The sequence below is a fragment of the Salvelinus sp. IW2-2015 genome, linkage group LG13 (genome assembly GCF_002910315.2).
Source record: "Salvelinus sp. IW2-2015 linkage group LG13, ASM291031v2, whole genome shotgun sequence".
Classification (NCBI taxonomy): domain Eukaryota; kingdom Metazoa; phylum Chordata; class Actinopteri; order Salmoniformes; family Salmonidae; genus Salvelinus; species Salvelinus sp. IW2-2015.
Window position 1 is genome coordinate 23,772,196 of NC_036853.1, and position 20,908 is coordinate 23,793,103.

The 20,908-nt window shown below is 40.3% G+C and overlaps 1 protein-coding gene and 1 long non-coding RNA gene across 2 annotated transcripts in view; both read right to left on the reverse strand.

Moving 5' to 3' along the window:
* Positions 1–20,908, reverse strand: part of LOC111972342 (carboxyl-terminal PDZ ligand of neuronal nitric oxide synthase protein-like) — a 260,880-nt gene that overhangs the window by 239,411 nt on the left and 561 nt on the right. The window lies entirely within an intron of this gene.
* Positions 4,491–20,905, reverse strand: LOC111972343 (uncharacterized). The gene is made up of 9 exons (XR_011480787.1): positions 19,759–20,905; positions 19,033–19,063; positions 18,862–18,921; positions 18,706–18,737; positions 18,511–18,562; positions 17,891–18,173; positions 15,720–15,743; positions 15,006–15,172; positions 4,491–6,653 (listed from the first exon to the last, which is right to left on the reverse strand). It is a non-coding gene; the product is annotated as an uncharacterized lncRNA (long non-coding RNA).

A 20,908-nucleotide genomic window follows, 5' to 3' on the forward strand; every position in this document is an offset into this window, starting at 1 on the left:
GCATTCCTGTCTCTTCTATATATGTTATATCCTTGTATTGCTACTATTGTGTCAAAGGAATTATCTAAGTGAATCTCAGAAATGGCTAATATATTAATGCAATCTGACGTTAGCAAGTTACTGATTTCATGATCCTTGTTTCTAAGGATACATATATTAACATGGGCTGTGTTTAGCTCTTTCCTGGGTAGCTTCTCAGACATAATATGGAAAATAACAAACAAAGCAAGAGAAAAAAAACACATTTAGCTGTKCATTAATCAGTTGGTGTGTGTAAGTGTGTGTGAGGGCTGCAGGGTTGAAGTTACAAACCCATAGGCTTGGCTTTCTCATCCCTTCCAGGCTTTTGGGAGGGAGGATGGCCAATGTGCCTGTCATATCGGATGTAAGCAAATGTCCCCACGCGCTCTGGCAGCTTTCATGGCCGGGATAAGTTATTTTCTCTTCTGGCGCACAGGATAGTCAGGATAGTCCTTGTTGAAGAATATGTACATTCCCCTCAAGTTCTTGGCTCTTTCTACCTTGTCCTTGAACCTCAGGAATTTGACGATTYTTGGCCTGGGCCTGTRACCTGGGCCGGTGGTGGGTTTTCCAGTCCTGTGGGCACGCTTCAACTCAATCRTCCTGTGGTCCATCTCCAGTTTCTCCGAGATCGTTTCCCTCACTTTGTCCTCAGACTCCATCCAGGTCTCATGTGGAGATTCTGCAATTCCATCGACAACAATGTTGTCCCGCCTTGATTGTCCCTCAAGATAATCTGATTTCTCTGTCATTGTTATCATGGATTCATATAAAAAACGAATGTCCTCTTTCAATGACTTACAGATTGTCGTCATCTTGCCATTTTCCTGTTTAACTCATGACCCTGGGAGAACTTTAAACTGTTCTTCAGTTTTTGTACCTCTCTGGTCCGGTCATCCATTCTTTTATTAGTTGACTCTACCAGTATTAGTACACAACACTTGAAGCTATTTTSTTGTTGTTGTAACAACTGCTTGTAGAATTTTTTTGTTTTTTGTTTAAAAGATCCTTCCACCTGTGATATAGAGACACCATCGTCCTCAACGGTACACCCACCGGCTGTTACTCTACGCAACTCCTGACAGGGCAGGTCGCAGGGAATATGGAAACAGCAACAAACAGTAGAGATCTAGACAGTCACAAGCTCAGGACAATCCGCGGTGCCAGCCACAAGGGTAAACCGCGTTGCGGGCTGCGTTCAAGCCCTCAAGGAAACCCCACTAGCTTGATAGGCAGCTYACAATGGCAGCTAGGCTAGCTGCTACGCCAAGCAGGTCATCATCAGACCCTCGTTAGGCAGGATCCCTGGACAGATAGCAGCGGTCCCAGCAACTGATGCCAACTGCGTCGCGGGATACAAAATCAAAAAGGAAGTTACCTAGCAACAAAACTTTCCCAATAGAACACTTTTTCAGACACTTTCAAAACTTGCCAAAACAACAAACCGAGCGCTGCCTCATTCTTTGTTCAACAGAAACATTGCTGGAATATTGGCACATTGTGGGTGTTAACCTGTCTGTCTAGACAGACTACCATCCGGATATGTATTAGTGATTGATGACTGTTGGTACTAGCTAACAAACAAAGTTCCTGTGGGTTTAATCCTGTAATTTAAAGAGAAACTTCAAATCATAGACCAAGGGTCAAGATAAGGGAGAGAGAGAATTCGCCATCAGAGTAAGAGTGCTGATCTAGGATCAGGTCCACTCTGTCATATAATACTAAACTCAGCAAAAAAAGAAACATCCCTTTTTCAGGACCCTGTCGTTCAAAGATAATTTGTAAAAATCCAAAGAACTTCACAGATCTTCATTGTAAAGGGTTTAAACACTGTTTCCCATGCTTGTTCAATGAACCATAAACAAGTAATGAACATACAACTGTGGAATGGTCGTTAAGACACGAACAGCTTACAGACGGTAGGCAATTAAGGTCACAGTTATGAAACTTAGGACACTAAAAGAGGCCTTTCTACTGACTCTGAAAAACACCAAAAGAAAGATGCCCAGTGTCTCTGCTCATCTGCGTGAATGTGCCTTAGGCATGCTGCAAGGAGGCATGAGGACTGCAGATGTGGCCAGGGCAATAAATGGCAATGTCCGTACTTTGAGAAGCCTATGACAGCGCTACAGAGAGACAGGACGGACAGCTGATCGTCCTCAAAGTGGCAGACCACGTGTAACAACACATGCACAGGATCGGTACATCCGAACATCACACCTGTGGGACAGGTACAGGATGGCAACAACAACTGCCCGAGTTACACCAGGAACGCACAATCCCACCATCAGTGCTCAGACTGTCCACAATAGGCTGAGAGAGGCTGGACTGAGGGCTTGTAGGCCTGTTGTAAGGCAGGTCCCCACCAGACGTCGCCTATGGGCACAAACCCACCGTTGCTGGACCAGACAGGACTGGCAAAAAGTGCTCTTCACTGACGAGTCGCMGTTTTGTCTCACCAGGGGTGATGGTCGGATTCGTGTTTGTCGTCGAGGAATGAGCGTTACACCGAGACCTGTACTCTGGAGCGGGATCGATTTGGAGGTGGAGGTTCCGTCATGGTCTGGGGCGGTGTGTCACAGCATCATCGGACTGAGCTTGTTGTCATTGCAGGCAATCTCAACGCTGTGCGTTACAGGTAAGACATCCTCCTCCCTCCTGTGGTACCCTTCCTGCAGGCTTATCCTGATATGACCCTCCAGCATGACAATGCCACCAGCCATACTGCTCGTTCTGTGCGTGATTTTCTGCAAAACAGGAAAGTCAGTGTTCTGCCATGGCCAGCGAAGAGCCTGGATCTCAATCCCATTGAGCACGTCTGGGACCTGTTGGATCGGAGGGTGAGGGCTAGGGCTATTCCCCCCAGAAATGTCTGGGAACTTGCAGGTGCCTTGGTGGAAGAGTGGGGTAACATCTCACAGCAAGAACTGGCAAATCTGGTGCAGTCCATGAGGAGGAGATGCACTGCAGTCCTTAATGCAGCTGGTGGCTACACCAGATACTGACTGTTACTTTTGATTTTGACCCCCCTCTCCCTTTCTTCAGGGACACATTATTCTAATTCTGTTAGTCACATGTCTGTGGAACTTGTTCAGTTTATGTCTCAGRTGTTGAATCTTATGTTCATACATATATTTACACGTTAAGTTTGCTGAAAAGAAACACAGTTGACACAGAGTTTAGTATTCATTATGAGGTTACCTTCAGCAAATTCTTAGTCTGGATTGTTTTCTTGGGTCAAAGTGGACCCTGTACATGAATGAAATATGATTAGTACGGTAAATTCGTATGTACTGTAGATACCCTGTAGATACTGGTCTTGACGAGAAGAAGAAAAAAAAAACTGGTCGGGGGTGGTTCTCTTCTGCAGTGTTCAACCAATCCAGCAAATGTGGAGGAGTTAAGATGGAGTGTCGCCTTGCTAACGTCCAAAACCAAATGTCGCGTCACAGGCTGTCTTTTCATTTCCCCTGAAAACCTGATCATCAGGTTTTTGGAGACTCCGGAGAGGCTAGATGAAGGCTAACGACTGTTTCGTCTAAATAACATTATAGTGGCCTGGAAATATGAGGACATTGTTAAAGTAGACAAATGTTTAGTAGGAAACAACTTCGCCGTCATTTTCATGTTGTCAAACGGATGGCAATGTTGTCATTAGTTAGCAAAGTTTGTCAAAATGACGTAGCAATGCTAACGTTAGCTAGCTACAATCCGGTGGTCTCCCCTCAATCTTAGCTAGATATCTAGCTAACATTATACTACATCTAACATCAATCTGGTGACAAAATTATGATAAAAGCTTTTCCTACTAAGTGTTTACCTCCTTTTGAAATGTAATTGTATTTCCAAGCCACTGTAATGCACTTMTGATTAAATCAGCGCTCATTAACAATGCATTGAYTAGAATGCTCAATCAGTCAGCCATGCTTCTCAGACAGTGGCTTGCTTGTTCTTGAGAATAGCCATAGCTAGCTACCATAGTGATCCCCTCGAGAGTAGCTAATTTCAGTGCATTATTCATTTAGCTTGTTAGCTAGCTGGCTGTTCTAGAAATTATAAATTCACATGCTAGCTAATTGTTTCAATGCACCTTCCAAATGTGAAATTACAAGACAAAAAGGACACTTCCCAGATAACAAATGTTGGTTCTGGGAATGTTCCCTGAAGGTTGTGCGTTCCATTAATGTTGCACCAATGTTCCCSAAAGGTTGAAATGGACGGTTTTCTTAATGCTCTTTGAACGTTCTCTTTTGGTTGTATGAAGGTAGCGGGGAATGTTCTCTGAAGGTTACACAGTTGGGAACATTCTGGGAACGTTCTCTGAAGGTTACAAAATTGGAAACACACACACACACAGGATTACACAATTAAATGTGAACAATTAACACAATTATAATTTCTGTRATCAATTTGTTTTATAAAATGGGTTCGGAGAAATCTGCAATCAGATTAGCACACACACAGGCTGGCACAATTAAATKTGAACAATTAGTTCTTATATTTATTCTCAGTAATACCAATTACCCCACTGAAGACATTTTTTTTAAGTACAGTATACTCAGTCATAACTGACTTTATATGGGCAAATACAAGTTTTAAGCTCTCCAAGACTTWAAAATAAGTGATATTGGCACATGATGGAGGGAATGTTGGAACATCACTAACGAAGGATCGGACCCTTTTTWAATTTTTGCCTAAAATGACATACCCAAATCTAACTGCCTGTAGCTCAGGACCTGAAGCAAGGATATTTGGCATTTTTTMGTATTTTATTAGGATCCCCATTAGCTGTTGCAAAAGCAGCAGCTACTCTTTCTGGGGTCCACACAAAACATAATACAGAATGACATAATACAGAACATCAATAGACAAGAACAGCACAAGGACAGAACTACATAAAGACATTTTAAAGGCACAGGTAGCATATCAATGCATACACACAAACTATTTAGGTCAAATAGAGGAGAGGCGTTGTGCCGTGAGGTGTTGCTGTTTATTTGAGCAATATGAGATGGAAGGAAGTTCCATGCAATTAGGGCTATATATAATACTGTACTCTTTCTTGAATTTGTTCTTGGGGACTGTGCATATTCTTAATACCATTTGAAAGGAAACACTTTGAAGTTTATGGAAATGTGAAATTAATCTAGGAGAATAACACATTAGATCTGGTAAGATAATACAAACAAATAAACATGCGTTTTCTATACACACAGCAGTGTGTTTGCAACGTTTCAGATTGATCCAGTGAAGCATTGCAAGTATGCCTAAATGTGCCGAATTTGTCAATTGATACATTTTCAAATACATAACTATAGAGAACATACAAAAATTATATGATAATGCAAAATCTAAAGTTTATACACTCCCAGGAATGTCATACATGATGGATCATTAGCTTATACACTAACTTTCACACATCTAGTTGGCCAGGCGGGGTGGGTGTGGAGCCAGAGACAGCAGGGGTTCAAACTGTAGAACCCAGTTCCTACATTTTAATATAAAAATGGATTTTATCAAACAAAACTATGCTACATTTTATCTCTGTGACCCTCAGGATGACAAATCAGAGCAAGACTACTGAATGTAAGTACACTATTTACCTTCAGAGGGGAATGTATCAAACCAGTTCTGTGATAAATGTTTTGTTGTTGTTGTTGTTGTGCACTCTCCTCAAACAATAGCATGGTATTTTTTCACTGTAARAGCTACTGTAAATTGGACAGCGCAGTTAGATTAACAAGAATTTATGCTTTCTGCCCATATAAGACATGTCTATGTCCTGGAAAGTTTGCTGTTACTTACAATGTCATGCTAATTACATTAGCATACATTATCTCAACCTCCCGGTATAGGGACACCAATAACAAAAATGTACACTTAATCCAGTATAAACTAATGTATAGAATGTATTATACAAAGAGAAAAATCACATACTACAGCACAACGGCGGAGTCATGTCTTAAGCGTAAAACTAACAATAATCCATGCCTTCTGCGGATGCTATGAAGTCCAAAAGTTATGGGCAGAGTTAGAAAGTTGTCTGTCAGAAGTATCACAATGTAAATGTAAGTTTAATCCATCTGTCTCCATATTTCAAGACATGGCATATGAGTGAGCAGTGAGATACCCGATGGGTTGAATGATACCTTTCATCAATCATCTTGAAAAAAATGCACACTTAACTGGAAATCAACCAATCCTCCATCACTAACACAATGGAAGAGTCAAATACTATATTATCTAAAATGTGGAAAATGCGTTGGTGACAGAGTAAAACAAAATGGTACAGTTTGAGGCCATGTGGCGGAGAGTGATGCGGGCGCTGGAGATGGATGGGGTGTGAGCAGGTGGGTCTGGCCAGGTGTTATGTCATTGATGTTTGTGTGCGTCTGTATGCTGTCGTTGGTATGTGCATGTTTTGTATTGTTTGAAAAAAAGTCATAAAATCTTACAAAATAAAATATATTAACAGTTAACACATTTATAATTTTTGCTAACAATTCAGACATCTGCAATCTGATTGGCACACACACACGGATTACACAATTGTCTTGTCTGACCACCGTCTATGGTACAGGGGAGTCAAGGGCTCACTCCTCCACAACCTCCTCTTCAACCCTCTCTGCAACCTGTAAAACAAAGAGTTCTTAATTAGTTATATACTATTATAGGGGTTCTAAAGGATATTGTGTCCTTCCCAAAAGTTCAGCATTGTGCTTTGGAAGTTCATTGGTATTTTATCTTAAGTAAAAACAAATAGCAGGGTTTCGGGACCCAAAGTGTGACCTGGTTATGTCAAAGGTGGGTCACAAGTTAATACATTTCTAATCACATATAATACTATTTCTTCCTAATTTTGGTTGTTGGAGGACAGTTCATTTCTAATTTGGGCCTCGAGCTGAGCCCGAGGTGGAGAATCGGGACATAACACAAATCATGTCACATACACACAAAGGTGATGAGAGAAAGAATGCTGTATTGGTCAGAAAGCAAGCAGACTGGGAGCAGGACCTCAGCAGAACTCTTACCGGGAAAGACGGTCACTACTTGGGCCAAATTATTGTCACTGACTGTTGGTGTACTTTAGGGCTGACCCCAATTAGTCGACTGGTCGATTGTTTGGTCATTAGGCTGTTAGTCGACCGAGATTGTTTTAGTTGAGCAGTAACAAATTTTATATACATATATATATTTGCGCCCATCTCATTGAACGAATCCATTGCGGAGGCCTAGACTAAAAGCCAATTTATGCTTGATCCAAAAACATGGCTCCATATGGAGGGTGTGATGCAATTGCAGCGCCTCCAGAGGCATGCAGAGGCCAAATCGAGCTTATTGCCATGCGCCACCCAAATGTTTTAACAATGCGGAGGGCTCTGTATAGCTCCGCATTGACATGATTTGTTGACGGTTGGTGGGGATGGTACATCCTGTATTAACACAAACTCTCTTCCTTGACAACAGGGAAAGGGGGATACCTAGTCAATAGTACAACTGAATGCATTTTCCACATTTAACCTCTGAATCAGAGGGGTGCGGGGGGCTGTCATAATCGACATCCACATCAGACTTGCTCAGGGGCAGAACGACAGATTTGTACCTTGTTAGTTCGGGGATTTGATCCAGCAACCTTTTGGTTACTGACCCAATGCTCTAACCACTAGGCTCTGCGAAGTACAATAAGTATGAATGCCCTGACTTCTGCTGAGGCCATATCACCGTAAATGCTACATCGCCAATGCAGACGACAGATTGACCATGCAACCAGATGCACAATGCACTTCTCTGTCTAGAATGCGCTCTCTCCCACCAATTTGTGCACATTCATTGTTTCATAACTTCATTGTGTGATTTTTTTGCGTTTGATTGTTAGTGTATATCAATTCCCCATTACACATATCACCAGTAGTACATTTACTGTTAATTCCTATAAATTCTAATCTACAATGTTTGTTACTTTGATTATGGTAATTTATTTTAGAGCATTCAATATTATTATTCCAGTCTTCACGTTCTCATTATCGGAGTGGACACATTGTTTGCAGAGTGCACAACCTATGCTACACTTGTGAGAAACGAGTTTTGACAATTTAGTCATTGTCTTTTGTTTGGAGCGCTCCTGTCAATTTTGAGTAAGGACGCGCAGGCATAGAAGTAGGCCTATAGGCTACCTGGCCTGCGCGCAAATGTAGGCATATAAATGTGCCCATTTTGGGATCTGATAGTATTTGTGATTGGCTTAATGCACCACCGCTAATGACCCGTGGAGCTACTCAAAGTAATGTTCTTCACCTAACCCTAGGTCTGTTTTTACATCCATTGAGAACAATAGTTCCCCAATGTATTTGAAATATCTCTCTCCCTTTCGATAACCACTCAGCGTGAAAGGGAAAAATGTCATGCTCTGATCCAATGGAAAAGTTATAAAATAGGCCTACCTTATCAGTGCTTGACTTGGACTGAAATACGTTCCGGTACTCATTGTGGGTGCTGATACTGTTTAAATGTAGGTGCAGGAGCGCCACAATACTTTTGAGCTAATATTCTATAAGAGGAATAGGAGCTCAAGCAGTAGAACATTTGAGGTGCAGGTACTCAGCTCCAGTGAGCTCCTGCCCAAGTCAAGCACTGCTTCTTATCCCTACAGCTGTGCCTGTCCCGAGATAACTGGCGTGGGAAACTGAGGGCCCAGAATATTTTATACAAGGTTGCAAGTTCGCTAGTGCAAGCTTCAGGATTCTGGCATTACCCTCCTGAAGTTGCCAGTAATAGGTTACACGAGGAGTCGGGAACCTTTCGCATGTGGAATGCCAATTTATCTTACCATTTCTACCAATCTGCGTGCCAGTTATGGTTTTCATATGCACATTTTCATGAAACAGTTTCATTTTAAATGTATCTTCATATCTCAGTCATTGTAATGTGGCTAATCCAAATTCTATACAAATCTAAATGAAAATGATACAAACCTAAAAAATAACTTATATTGCCAACTATGTAAAAAAAATGCCTACATAAAGCCAACAAATAAAAACATTGCAGCTTGCAGGTAGAGCATATCCTGATAAAAAACAAATATCCTATAAAGTCACATTGGCTACACATGGCCTGTAGCAATGAAACATTGTATCAACTATTAACTTGGGTCTGGCTGAACAGCAGGAGGAGAATAGTTGGGTCAGGTTAAGGTTTTTTCTCTTCTGGTTATCTAGATCTCTGGTGCTCTCTTGAGGCATTTGTCTTATTTCATCAAACCGTAAGCATCAGACAAGCTCAATGCATATAGTTGATGTTATTAAAAACACACAGGGTGTGTCTATACTGTATATGTAAAAATACATGTTTAAAAGTTTCGACCAATCAAACAGATGACTTTTTGTCGACCAATAATTTATTTTGTCGGGGACAGCCCTATTGTACTTCGTAAGAGCTATTTGCCAGTTTGTGTTCAGGATTCCAAAAAAACTGCACAGCGCAGAAAGCGCACGGAGGATGATTACTTTCTGTGTAGCAGTGAAAGTGGTTGTAATGGCAGTGCATCAAATTCTGCAATCAAAGGATCAAGGAGGGGAGCCTTTATCCTGCATCATCAAAAGTCTCTGCACTCACAATGACTAAGACAGGGATGGCAACTCTTGCATGTTGCAAAATAAATGTACACATACATGTTATCCAATAATTTCACCCAAACTGCACACGAGCGTCCGCGTAGCCAGGCGCTAAAATATAACTTTATTTTATTTTTTACGCTTGATGCGCTGCAAGTCCTGCCTCTCCCATCTCCTCATTGGTTTTTAGGAGCGTCCACAGAAGAAGAAGACTGAAGGAGGAGAGATTACTAGAAACTGACTAGATTTCTCCTTTTTTCTGTGGATTAATTGACAGAGTAGAGAACATTCTACAAAGATCCAGAAAAAAGGACCTTGTGCATTTCAGGTAAAATAACAACCCAATGTTTATATCCAAGGAGAAATTTGCTAGCAACAGCAAGCTAGCTAGCTAAAAGTCCATGAATGCTACGACCTGTCCACAAATTAATATAGTTGATTAAGAGTTAATTTTGATATTTCAACGTACGTGTCCTGATCATGCCTGGTGTGGATGGCCAAAATCAACATGCGCGCGATGGCGGACACACGCGTGTGCGTGCCGGTCTAGTCAGCATGTTAAGACCCCATAAGTCAAACTTGCCTAACGCTAACTGAAAATACACCCCATGTATCTAGTTTGATCTATGAAGATGGTCACTCAGTGTAGCAGTGTAGAAAATAAAGGAAATGCACAAGGAGAAGATCACCTTCCTACAGGAAGAGGGCTGCTCATAGGAACCTTGCTGCCTGCTACTCAACCAAACCAATAGCACTTGCTAACCATCAAACATCTGGTCATGTTGGGGCCAGGAAGCAAGTTTAAGAACTGGACACATGCACTGAGGAAGACGCAAGCTGAAATATGTCCATGTAGTGTATTAAGACATTTTGCTACTATAAAATTAAGAAAATAAACAAAGCTTTAACTGGAAATCATATCAAGTGAGTGCTGGTCCTTTCATTTTTATCTGAACAAGTTAAACCATTTGCTAGACCAGCAGAATAACCACCTAGAGTCGATTTGCGTCAATCTAAGTTACATAACAAAACAAATCTAACAAACAAATTGTCGAAAGGGGAGATTCTCACGAACACGATTGTGTTCTCCGTTTTGCCAGAGTTTTTTTTTTTATATATACAGTTGAAGTCGGAAGTTTACATACAGTGGGGCAAAAAAGTATTTAGTCAGCCACCAATTGTGCAAGTTCTCCCACTTAAAAAGATGAGAGAGGCCTGTAATTTTCATCATAGGTACACTTCAACTATGACAGACAAAATTAGAAAAAAAAATCCAGAAAATCACATTGTAGGATTTTTATGAATTTATTTGCAAATTATGGTGAAAATAAGTATTTGGTCACCTACAAACAAGCAAGATTTCTGGCTCTCACAGACCTGTAACTCTTTCTTTAAGAGGCTCCTCTGTCCTCCACTCGTTACCTGTATTAATGGACCTGTTTGAACTTGTTATCATATAAAAAGACACCTGTCCACAACCTCAAACAGTCACACTCCAAACTCCACTATGGCCAAGACCAAAGAGCTGTCAAAGGACACCAGAAACAAAATTGTAGACCTGCACCAGGCTGGAAAGACTGAATCTGCAATAGGTAAGCAGCTTGGTTTGAAGAAATCAACTGTGGGAGCAATTATTAGGAAATGGAAGACATACAAGACCACTGATAATCTCCCTCAATCTGGGGCTCCACGCAAGATTCACCCCGTGGGGTCAAAATGATACAAGAACGGTGAGCAAAAATCGCAGAACACACGGGGGACCTAGTGAATGACCTGCAGAGAGCTGGGACCAAAGTAACAAAGCCTACCATCAGTAACACACTACGCCGCCAGGGACTCAAATCCTGCAGTGCAGACGTGTCCCCCTGCTTAAGCTAGTACATGTCCAGGCCCGTCTGAAGTTTGCTAGAGAGCATTTGGATGATCCAGAAAGATTGGGAGAATGTCATATGGTCAGATGAAACCAAATAGAACTTTTGGTAAAAACTCAACTCGTCGTGTTTGGAGGACAAAGAATGCTGAGTTGCATCCAAAGAACACCATACCTACTGTGAAGCATGGGGGTGGAAACATCATGCTTTGGGGCTGTTTTCTGCAAAGGGACCAGGACGACTGATCCGTGTAAAGGAAAGAATGAATGGGGCCATGTATCATGAGATTTTGAGTGAAAACCTCCTTCCATCAGCAAGGGCATTGAAGATGAAACGTGGCTGGGTCTTTCAGCATGACAATGATCCAAACACACACCGCCCGGGCAACGAAGGAGTGGCTTCGTAGAAGCATTTCAAGGTCCTGGAGTGGCCTAGCCAGTCTCCAGATCTCAACCCATAGAAAATCTTTGGAGGGAGTTGAAAGTCTGTGTTGCCCAGCAACAGCCCCAAAACATCACTGCTCTAGAGGAGATCTGCATGGAGGAATGGGCCAAAATACCAGCAACAGTGTGTGAAACCCTTGTGAAGACTTACAGAAAACGTTTGACCTCTGTCATTGCCAACAAAGGAATATAACAAAATATTGAGATAAACTTTTGTTATTGACCAAATACTTATTTTCCACCATAATTTGCAAATAAATTCATTAAAAATGCTACAATGTGATTTTCTGGATATTTTTTTTCTCATTTTGTCTGTCATAGTTGAAGTGTACCTATGATGAAACTACAGGCTCCCTCATCTTTTTAAGTGGGAGAACTTGCACAATTGGTGGCTGACTAAACTTTTTTGCCCCGCTGACACCTTAGCCAAATACATTTTAAACTCAGTTTTTCACAATTCCTGACATTTAGTCAGAGTAAAAATTCCTTGTCTTAGGTCAGTTAGGATCACACTTTATTTTAAGAATGTGAAATGCCAGAATAATAGTAGAGAGAAACAGATTTATTTCAGCTTTTATTTCTTTCATCATTCCGAGTGAGTCAGAAGTTTACATACACTCAATTAGTATTTGGTAGCATTACCTTTAAATTGTTTAACTTGGGTCAAACGTTTCGGGTAGCCTTCCACAAGCTTCGCACAATAAGTTGGTGAATTTTGGCCACTTCCTCCTGACAGAGCTGGTGTAACTGAGTCAGGTTTGTAGGCCTCCTTGCTTGCACACGCTTTTTCATTTCTGCCCTAAAATGTTCTATAGGATTGAGGTCAGGGCTTTGTGATGGCCACTCCAATACCTTGACTTTGTTGTCCTTAAGCCATTTTGCCACAACTTTGGAAGTATGCTTGGGGTCATTGTCCATTTGGAAGAGCCATTTGCGACCAAGCTTTAACTCCCTGACTGGATGTCTTGAGATGTTGCTTCAATATATCCACATAATTTTCCATCCTCATGAAGCCATCTATTTTGTGAAGTGCACCAGTCCCTCCTGCAGCAAAGCACCCCCACAACATGATGCTGCCACCCCCGCGCTTCACGGTTGCGATGGTGTTCTTCGGCTTGCAAGCCTCTCCCTTTTTCCTCCAAACATAACAATGGTCATGATGGCCAAACAGTTCTATTTTTGTTTCATCAGACCAGAGGACATTTCTCCKAAAAGTACAATCTTTGTCCCCATGTGCAGTTGCAAACCGTAGTCTGGCTTTTTTATGCCGGTTTTGGAGCAGTGTCTTCTTTGTTGCTGAGCGGCCTTTCAGGTTATGTCGATATATGACTCGTTTTACTGTGGATATAGATACTTTTGTACCTATTTCCTCCAGTATCTTCACAAGGTCCTTTGCTGTTGTTCTGGGATTGATTTGCACTTTTCGTACCAAAGTACGTTCATCTCTAGGAGACAGAATGCGTCTCCTTCCATCATTTTCTGTAATTTTCCAAGATGTTTAAAGGCACAGTCAACTTAGTTTATGTAAACTCCTGACCCACTGGAATTGTGATACAGTGAATTATAAGTGAAATAATCTGCCTGTAAACAATTGTTGGAGAAATTACTTGTGTCATGCACAAAGTAGATGTCCTAACCGACTTGGCAAAACTATAGTGTGTTAACAAGAAATTTGTGAAGTGGTTGAAAAACAAGTTTTAATGACTCCAACCTAAGGGTATGTAAACTTCCGACTTCAACTGTACACTGAGTGTATAAAAAAATTATGAACACCTGCTCTTTCCATGACAGACTGACCAGGTGAATCCCGGAGAAAGCTATGGTCTCTTATTGATGTCACTTGTTAAATCCACTTCAAATCAGTCTAGATGAAGGGGAGGAGCCTTGAGACATGGATTGTGTATGTGTGCCATTCATAGGGTGAATGGGCAAGACAAAATATTTCAGTGTCTTTGAACAGGGTATGGTAGTAGGTACCAGGTGCACCGGTTTGTGTCAAGAACTGAAATGATGCTGGGGTTTTTATGCTCAACAGTTTCCCGTGTGTATCAAAAATAGTCCACCACCCAAAGGATATCCAGCCAACTTGACACAACTGTGGGAAGCATTGGAGTCAACATGGGCCAGCATCCGTGTGGAACGCTTTTTACACCTTGTAGAGTCCTTGTCGCGACGAATAGAGGGGGTGAAACTCAATATTAGGTGTTCTTAAAGTTTTGTACACTCAGTGTAGGTTAGTATTGAACCTCCTGGCTATTAACCTGCAAATCACCTGGGCTCAGATTCACAAAAAACACTTCTTACGCAAAAGTTTAAAAACGTAAGAAAATAATTAATACATTTTAAGATAGTTCATAAGTGCAATTCCTCAACAATATCTTAAGATCTTAACATTTTCTTAAGAATTTTTTAAATATCTTATTAATCTTCTTAAGATGTTTGTTGCTAGATAACCAATTTAGCTAGCTATCTATATTTCATGTTAGCATATTTCGTACTGAGATTACTGTTCTAAAACATGTTCTTGGGTTTAAAATAATCAATACTGAAACTTTCAGATGAAGTTTGAGTGAATGAAACATGTTCAAATACTTTCATGAGCTTATTCTCTAACTGCCCAGAGTTTAGGACAAGGGTTTAGCTATCTTGGAATTCAGAACAAATCCATTAACTTTATTTTCAAGAATCAATTTCCTCTTAACGTTTTGCTTAGGGAGAAACATAAGAAATAGCGCAAGAACATTTCCAAGAACCTTTGAGGAATAGCAACTTTGCTTAACTTTCTTAAGTCTATAGTTAAGGAAAAAATGGCAAATAAGAATACAATTCTTCTTAAGAAGGTTTTGTGAATCTAGGCCCAGGTCCTCCCTCTCAAACTGTAGTGTTTGAAAACATAATTGGTAGCAATTTTGCAGAGTACCTTGCGCACCATGGTGTTGAGGTCCCTTCCCCCTAGGGAACAGAAGTAATCCCATCATCTTGAATACTGTGATTTACAACAGATTGTTGTTGGAAGTTTTAGGAACATTAGGAACATTTTCAAAGATTAAGGCTCATACCATCTCTTTCCGTTATGTGGTGGCCTCCTCCAGACTCTTGCAGAGGTCCTCCAAATCCTCCTTGGTCGTTCAAGGTCTAGGCAGGACTTCGTCTGGCAGAATTGCTAGGAGTTCCAACTGGTTCTCGATAATTGTTTCCAGCTTCATCAGCACGATCATTTGGAATCCTGCAATAGTTAAGTCAAGTACAAGGGTACAATTAATATTTAAGTTCATTTAAATATTTTTCTGTGCTTAGAAAACAACAATATCCCCATAACATCCTCTGCTGGGGGACAATATTCCAGGTGAGCTTGGTGGAGAAACTTCTGAGACAGAATTAATCACATGTTAACAATAACAGATGTCTAATGTATGCTACACTTCATTTGAAAGTTCCTAACTTAGCACCACAAAGATGGGTACAACCAGGGCCTAAAATGTACTTGTTGGTCTACCAGCCACTGTGGCAGGTATGTTTAAAAATCTAGCAGCCAAAATATTTTTAAATGTGATCATACTTTACTTTTTATTCACAAATGAGAGTGAAATGCTTGCAATGTGGAGCCCTGACCACCCACCAACGTGACTGATGAAATAGACATCTTACCCGCCAATGCCAAAATCTACCCATATTTGGTGGGTGTTCATTTTAGGCCCTGGGTACAACTTATATTTAAATAAAAGTGAAAATCAAATATGTGTTTTGAAATAGTTGTAAGTTGAGCTTTTTACCATCATTAGAAAGCGGAGAGACAGCTGTAAAACAAAATAAGACATGTTATTAGTTAGAGGTATTGGACTGTATTTTCAAGTTTCTTTTGAAAGTTCCTAATTTAGCATCACTATTGTGTACCTCTGGTGCTGCAGACATCGTCATTGTGCGAACTGAATGTTAAAAAATCAGTTTTATAAATATTTATTATACATTTAAATAAAAGTGATAATCAAATATGTATTGTTTTTTCAATMACCACACAACAATTGAACAAAACAGGTGTGATTCAGTATACTGTAGATCAAGAAACTACAATTGTGATTACTTTAACACTGTCTCATTTTTCTGCTTTGCCTCTTCGCCATTTTGACCGAAGCACCTGTACAGTCGTGGCCATAAGTTTTGAGAATGACACAAATATTAATTTTCACAAAGTCTGCTGCCTCAGTTTGTATGATGGCAATTTGCATATACTCCAGAATGTTATGAAGAGTGATCAGATGAATTGCAATTAATTGCAAAGTCCCTCTTTGCCATGCAAATGAACTGAATCCCCCAAAAACATTTTCACTGCATTTCAGCCCTGCCACAAAAGAACCAGCTGACATCATGTCAGCGATTCTCTCGTTAACACAGGTGTGAGTGTTGATGAGGACAAGGCTGGAGATCACTATGTCATGCTGATTGAGTTTGAATAACAGACTGGAAGCTTCAAAAGGAGTGTGGTATTTTGAATCATTGTTCTTCCTCTGTCAACCATGGTTACCTGCAAGGAAACACGTGCCGTCAGGCAAGGATAATGCTGCCAGTAAGATTCCACCTGAATCAACCATTTATCGGATCATCAAGAACTTCAAGGAGAGCGGTTCAATTGTTGTGTAGAAGGCTTCAGGGCTGCGGGATCAGGGCACCACCAGTACAGAGCTTGCTCGGGAATGGCAGCAGGCAGGTATGAGTGCATCTGCACGCACAGTGAGGCGAAGACTTTTGGAGGATGGCCTGGTTTCAAGAAGGGCAGCAAAGAAGACACTTCTCTCCAGTAAAAACATCAGGGATAGACTGATATTCTGCAAAAGGTACAGGGATTGGACTCCTGAGGACTGGGGTAAAGTCATTTTCTCTGATGAATCCCCTTTCCGATTGTTTGGGGCATCCAGAAAAAAGCTTGTCCGGAGAAGACAAGGTGAGCGCTACCATCAGTCCTGTGTCATGCCAACAGTAAAGCATCCTGAGACCATTCACGTGTGGGGTTGCTTCTCAGCCAAGGGAGTGGGCTCACTCACAATTTTGCCTAAGAACACAGCCATGAATAAAGAATGGTACCAACACATCCTCCGAGAGCAACTTCTCCCAACCATCCAGGAACAGTTTGGTGACTAACAATGCATTTTCCAGCATGATGGAGCACCTTGCCATAAGGCAAAAGTGATAACTAAGTGGCTTGGGGAAAAAAACATTTATATTTTGGGTCCAAGGCCAGGACACTACCCAGACCTTAATCCCATTGAGAACTTGTGGTCAATCCTCAAGAGGCGGGTAGACAAACAAAACCACACAAATTCTGACAAACTCCAAGCATTGATTATGCAAGAATGGGCTGCCGTCAGTCAGGATGTGGCCCAGAAGTGAATTGACAGCATGCCAGGGCGGATTGCAGAAGTCTTGAAAAAGAAGGGTCAACACTGCAAATATTGACTCTTTGCATCAACTTCATGTAATTGTCAATAAAATCCTTTGACACTTATGAAATGCTTGTAATTATACTTCAGTATTCCATATTAACATCTGACAAAAATAAGTAAAGACACTGAAGCAGCAAACTTTGTGAAAATTTATATTTGTATCATTCTCAAAACTTTTGGCCACGACTGTACGTTCCATACAATCAATGCAATGGCAACACACAAATTTCTGTTTTTCTGGATTTTTTTGTTGTTATTCTGTCTCTCACTGTTCAAATTAACCTACCATTAAAATTATAGACTGATTATTTCTTTGTCAGTGGGCAAATGTACAAAATCAGCAGGGGATCAAATACTTTTTTCCCTCACTGTATAATCTGGTTACAAATAATTCTACAATAGTCACTTGATAGGCCAAACCCCAAGTCCCATACTGGAGATTCCCTATTAGATTGTCATACTGAATCCAGATTTCCTACTATCAGTCTTAAACATATTACATTTACCTGTGGTCTCCAGAATTCTGGCCGTTGCATTTTCCATGTCTTGTCGGGTCGTTCACAGTTTAACTTTTTGGGGGTTACCTTTTTTGGTCCATTAGCAAACTGAATCACATGTTAACCATAACAGACGTCTAATGTATGTCACACTTCAGTTGAAAGTTCTGATTCCAAAAGTATGGCCCAATCCTAAATCACCCCCTAGACCCCTCAAACTCAACTCTGAACCTCGAAGCCAGTTCCATTACATTAAAAAAATGTTTTCCTCTAATCAGGGACTGATTTAGACCTGGGAAACAAGGTGTGTACAATTAGTTATCAGGTAGAGCAGAAAACCAGCAGGCTCCAACCCTCGTAGGGTAAGAGTTGAATAGCCCTGCCCTAGACCCTACTCCTTATGCACTTTAGGAGATCTGAGAGGATTTGACTTATGTGAGCAAATTTGTCATTATTCCAATTAACCCTCTGATAGGCTAGGTTTAATCATATTGTTTAAACCCATCAAATCATCTCAGATCTCCACAAGTGCATAGGGTATGGGGGTCCATTTGGGATTTGCAACAAAATAAGGTCCATTGTTTCAATGTGAATGCTTCAATGCTATCAAGTTACTGTAAGCCATTTACCTTAGAGGTTGAGTAGGTGTTCACAAGTGGTGGTGTCCCACAATTGCTCCATCTGTAAAAAAGGAGAAATGGTAGATAAAAGACTAGATAAGCAGACTAATAGCTGTAGAAACAATGGATTTTCATGAACGRGGTCCTGTACCTAATAAACCGTCCGGTGAGTGTTCATTGTAGTAATAAAGTAAACCTGCTCACCTTTTACTAGTAGACTTCTGAACAACATGGAGCTGCAAATGAGACAAAGAATCAGAAACCGATTAATCACTTAGTAAATGTATTGTTTCTCATGCACTTACAGTGGGGAGAACAAGTATTTGACACACTGCCGATTTTGCAGGTTTTCCTACTTACAAAGCATGTAGAGGTCTGTAATTTTTATCATAGGTACACTTCAACTGTGAGAGACGGAATCTAAAACAAAAATCCAGAAAATCACATTGTATGATTTTTAAGTAATTAATTAATCTCCCCACTGTATCAACTCTGTGGTGGCCTTCTGCTATACTGTAGAAGATAACTCACATGGTGCAGGTGGGGAAACTGTCCAAGCAAGCTAAAAGTAAAACAGAAAGTGATGTTAAAATAATCAATTTCTATTGATTAAACGTTTTATTCAGTTGTGACCCATTTAATGAATTACTAATGTATTTCAGTGGAAATCCTATTGAATTAAAAAAAAAAACTCTTTACTATTTAATTGCAATCAGTTCCTTATTTACTTGACGGATCATGTGACTTGGATACCATTGTCAGGTACTAGCCAAGTAGTCTAGTCATTCAACAAATCAAATCTATCGCCATCCTTTTCAAAATAGTTACAAAATTATAACATAGCAAAAGGGTTATCAGACCTCATTTGTCACTCTCTCAAAAAATATGTTTTTATGGTCAGACCTAGCTAGCAGCCAATGCAGCTGGAGAACATGCTAGCTAAACTAGCTAATTTACTCAAACATTTTTATTCTGCAAACACAAAACGGTAAAAAAAATAACTATGCTACCCCATAACATGTTCATATAAACACGTGTTGTAGTTTTAGTATGTTTCTCTGACTCTACCTGTAAAAATTGTAACATTAGCAGTACTTGAAACAAGCTAAACTGTCTGGCAGCCATTTCTTTAACTGTCAACCGTTGCTATGGTGACGATGGTGTCTTGTAAATAAATTGTAAAAGAGAGTTCAAAACATGTTTTTTGGGGGGGAATAAAAAAACTAGTTAGCTATTTACAAAATGATGTGCACTTACCTCCACACACACTTTATCTTCTCTTTCAGCAGTTTGATCCAATACGGCCTWAGATATGCAACGTTTCCAGAACGTTCCCAGAACTTTTTTCTTCCAACAACCAAACGGGAACCACAGGGGAATGTTGTGTAAAAGTTCGAATTCACCAAAAAATAAGGTTATTTTAAGAGGTTATTTGAATGTTTTCAGAACAATGTGTTTCTACCTTACCAAAATAGCAACACTCCCTAAAGGTTCTCCTTTGGTTCTTAGAAAAATAACTTTCCCACAATGTTCCCAGAACGTTCTGTGAAAGTTATTTTTCTAAGAACCAAAGGAGACCCTTTAGGGAACGTTCTGTGCTAGCTGGGTTACCTAAAATGTTGATCGATGACTGTCCTCTTGGTTGTGAAGGTAAAGTAGCAAGCCAGTTAAACTCGTTCCCAGAGACTTCTGCCCAAAATGTGCACTTCATGGGGGTCTAGAGCATGAAGTAAATGCCTGACTGTGTTTTGGATTACCACATATTCCGTTTAGATGCATTAGTTGGTATCCATGTAACTTCCCATAACGGCCCAGTTGATCAAGAAGGAATAAAGCTATTTCAAGGAAGTCCGATACATTCTTTTCCGTTTATAGAGCCTTAGAGAACTCCACAATGTCCGTAAACTAATGACAACACCATCTTTATTCCTCAATGACATCTCTCTAATATCTCCCAATGCCTCAAACAGAGGAAAAAATGCAATTGACCAACTCAAGCAAAACAGCCAGAATGTCAACCTGTGCWWGAGAGGAAGCCACATTTGCCAAGTAGCCTAAGGCATAGGCTATTTTTCAATAATAGCGTGCAACCGGGCTATTTCATAATAACTACATATTTATCATTACAATATTATATTTCTCGTAATAACGAGATCTGTCTCATATTATTATATAATAACGACAACATGGGTTATTTTCGTTATTGATTTATTTCGTGATACCGTGATGTTATATCATAATGATACAAAACATATTATTTTGCTGAGTGGCAGCAATATACCACCGTAATATTCAATAGGCTAAACACATTTTAGCAAAACTTACATTAACTCCATTAATGAGGAAAATTAGGGATTGGGAGATAGTTTTGCAAATAATCTCAATACAGTAGCATATAAAAATAACT